Source organism: Leptopilina boulardi, unplaced genomic scaffold, assembly GCF_019393585.1.
Source record: "Leptopilina boulardi isolate dan_hultmark-lab unplaced genomic scaffold, ZJU_Lbou_2.1 LbouV2_371, whole genome shotgun sequence".
NCBI classification, from domain to species: Eukaryota; Metazoa; Arthropoda; class Insecta; order Hymenoptera; family Figitidae; genus Leptopilina; species Leptopilina boulardi.
The window spans coordinates 2,431,126-2,434,232 of NW_026137942.1; positions in this window are offsets into that span (position 1 = coordinate 2,431,126).

Sequence of the window (3,107 nt, forward strand, 5' to 3'; positions counted from 1 at the left end):
TGTTATCTCTCGTCACTCGCACCTTTGATAGGAATGAATTTTATAGCAGGTGTAAAAGAAGCAACATATACTAAATTGACAAATTTAGAAAAAGAGATAATGCAAGATTTCTTTAGTATTTATAGTTATAAATACGACAGTTATTTCTATTAAATTATTGATTCTAAGTGTTAATTTGCTTCTCTTGCACCTATTGGCTATCAGGAAAGAACTATGTTCTAAGTGAAAAGTCAAATTAACTTGCACCTATTGGCTATCAGGAAAGAATACAATAATTAGGGCGAAAGTAAACTGAAGGGTCGCTCTACGATGTTAGAGATTGCACCGGAACTTTTGACAAGCTTTATGGAAAAAGCTCTTGTTTATATACTAGTCGATTATGCTAATTAGTGGGAGAAATGTCATATTATTGGGGAAGGGGTGATCTATAAATAGAATCACTTTCCTTATATGGTAATGATCTACATCGCATGTATGACATTGAATCTTCTTCTTTCTGAATTCTCTCTTTTATATGCTGACAATAGGTTTTTGAAGATCATATTACACTTGGATCTTCACAACCTTCACATTCTTCACGCGTATAAACAAACAAGCTCGAACTTGCTACACATTTTGCTTACATATATCCTATTTTTAGCTTTTCAACTTTCTGAACTTATATGGTGAAAACGAATGTCATATCTCTTTTGAGATCAATTTCGTTTCCACACTCTATCCTATCAATATATACATAAATAAATACATTAAAATAAGACATACAGTTTAAGTATTGTAAAATTATTATAGAATTATATATAATGTCTTATTTTAATGATAAGAATAAGAAAAATTAGGGAAAATTGTTACCGGGATGTAACAATTTATGACACAAAATAAATTGTTGATTTTTATAATTTTTAAATCACAATGAAATTAAAAATGAACTTAATAAATGTAAATTGTAACTTAAATTTATAATGTACCTTAGGGCTGTCAACAGCCGGTGTTCTGGCGAAAGAGCTCTAGGACTAGTCTTTACCAGATAAGGATGAACCATTCGCAGCAATTCGTAAAAAGTCTTCAAATCCATTCTAATGTAGCGGTGCAACATAGTATCATCTAATTTCAGCTGATTATATAATTGAAAATAATCTCCCTGCTCACGTCTCAATTGATTTATGGGTCTGACCCACCATCGTCGATTTCTCCACCGGTCAGATCGATATTTTCTTATGACCAAGAAACAGGCCATCCAGGCCACAAGAAGAAGAATTTCATCTGATATCATCTTTATACAAATATAATCAATAATAAAAATAGGTAATTTGATTTATATGGGGATCAAACCACTGAAAGTCATCTGAGAGTAGTTGCTAGCATATTTTAAAAAAAATATAGTTTTAATATATGGGTGATTCTCTCACAAATGACAAATCACGGCTCACGGTGTTTTCGTTCAAAAATGATGAAATAAATTTAAATTATTAAAAAAACTTTAAGTCATGCAATAAGAGTTGACAATTTGCAATCAGATAAGTAACAGAAAATTCAAAAAACTGTTAAATAATTGAAATGTTGAAGGAAATATGGTGTTATGGAAAGGAGTTTTAACTCCATTTTTATTTTATTCAACATTTCAGTTATTTGAACATTTATTTCAATTCTTTTTAGGGATTTGACTCAAAGTTGTTAAATCTTATCATTTGGCTGGCAAAGTTTTTTAAAATTTAAAGCAGTTTAACGATTTTTGAACAAAATCACCTCCTAGCACTATGCTCACGCGATTTTTCCTCTTTCATAGAATCACCCATATGTACAGCTAAATGTTTTTGAGTTTATTGTTTATTATACTAGCACCTCTGACGGCCTTTGGCCGTCTTCGTTTGCTTCTATTCTTTGTCCATTCAGTTCAATTATCAATTTAATTATTCATTTCGACGCCTCCTGTTCATATAATGCTTATTGAAAAGCCAATGTAATACAATTCTTATTCAAGATTTTGTGGAATAAAAGTCTTATTCGAAATTTCGGGGAATAAAAGTCTTATTCGAAGTTCCGGGGAATAAAAGTCTTATTCGAATTTCCGAGGAATATAAATCTTATTCAATGTTCCGTGTAAGAAAAGTCTTATTCAAATTTTCATGTAATAAAAGTCTTATTCAAATTTCCGAGTAATAGAAGTCTTATTCAGAATTAAATGCAAGAAAACTTATTTGCTGTCTCTATATCAGCAAACAAAGTTCACTGTAGCAACAAAACGTTCGCTCCCACAGCAAACTTTTTATATGCGTGCCTGCTATATAAAATTTTTTATTTGAAACAAGTAAATAGTTATTAGGCTCTGGAAAAATATATTTTTATTTCATTCAAATAAATTTTATTTGGCACAAATAAATGTATAAATAAAAGATATATAGATTTATATATTCACATCTTATATATTACATTGCTTTTACCAAATGATAAATTCTATTATTACAATAGTAAATAAAAGATTTCTCTGAATGTGTAAAAATCCTGTTTGAATAATATGGTTTCTTGTTTCTCCTTTTTCAAAATCTAAAAAATTAAAATAATACTAAAAATGTCAATTTGATATTCCAAGAAATTTGTTGTTTAATTTTTATATATTTTTTAACACAATTTCTACACGGAGAAAAATAGTCAGATAATCTATCCAACTCGTGGGACCCTGGAGCGTCATCCTAAAATTGTTTGGAGGGACTATTTCTTGGATAATACAATGAATTCGTCAGCTGCTGTAGCTCTGCAATAGTTAGGACATCTTTTTAATTAGATAAGGTATCCACTAATTGGTAGCCATAACCAATTAATTGAATGGCTCTCTAGAGTCCACGAAATTGGATATATTATGGAACCATTTTTTCGCGTGATAATCCTAAAGAATTTTTTTATAATTTTAATGTAAATTTTCAAAAATACAATTAAATATTATTTTATAGGGTTACCACAAAAATTTCACTTAAATTTTCCCTGACATTTTCTTGAATTGTAAATATTTTTTTTCTATAAAATTTTTTTTTCTATCAAATGAGATTTCTATAAAAAATTGTGTTTAATAAAAATTCCAAAAAATAAAAATTCAACAAATAAATTCTGCTAAG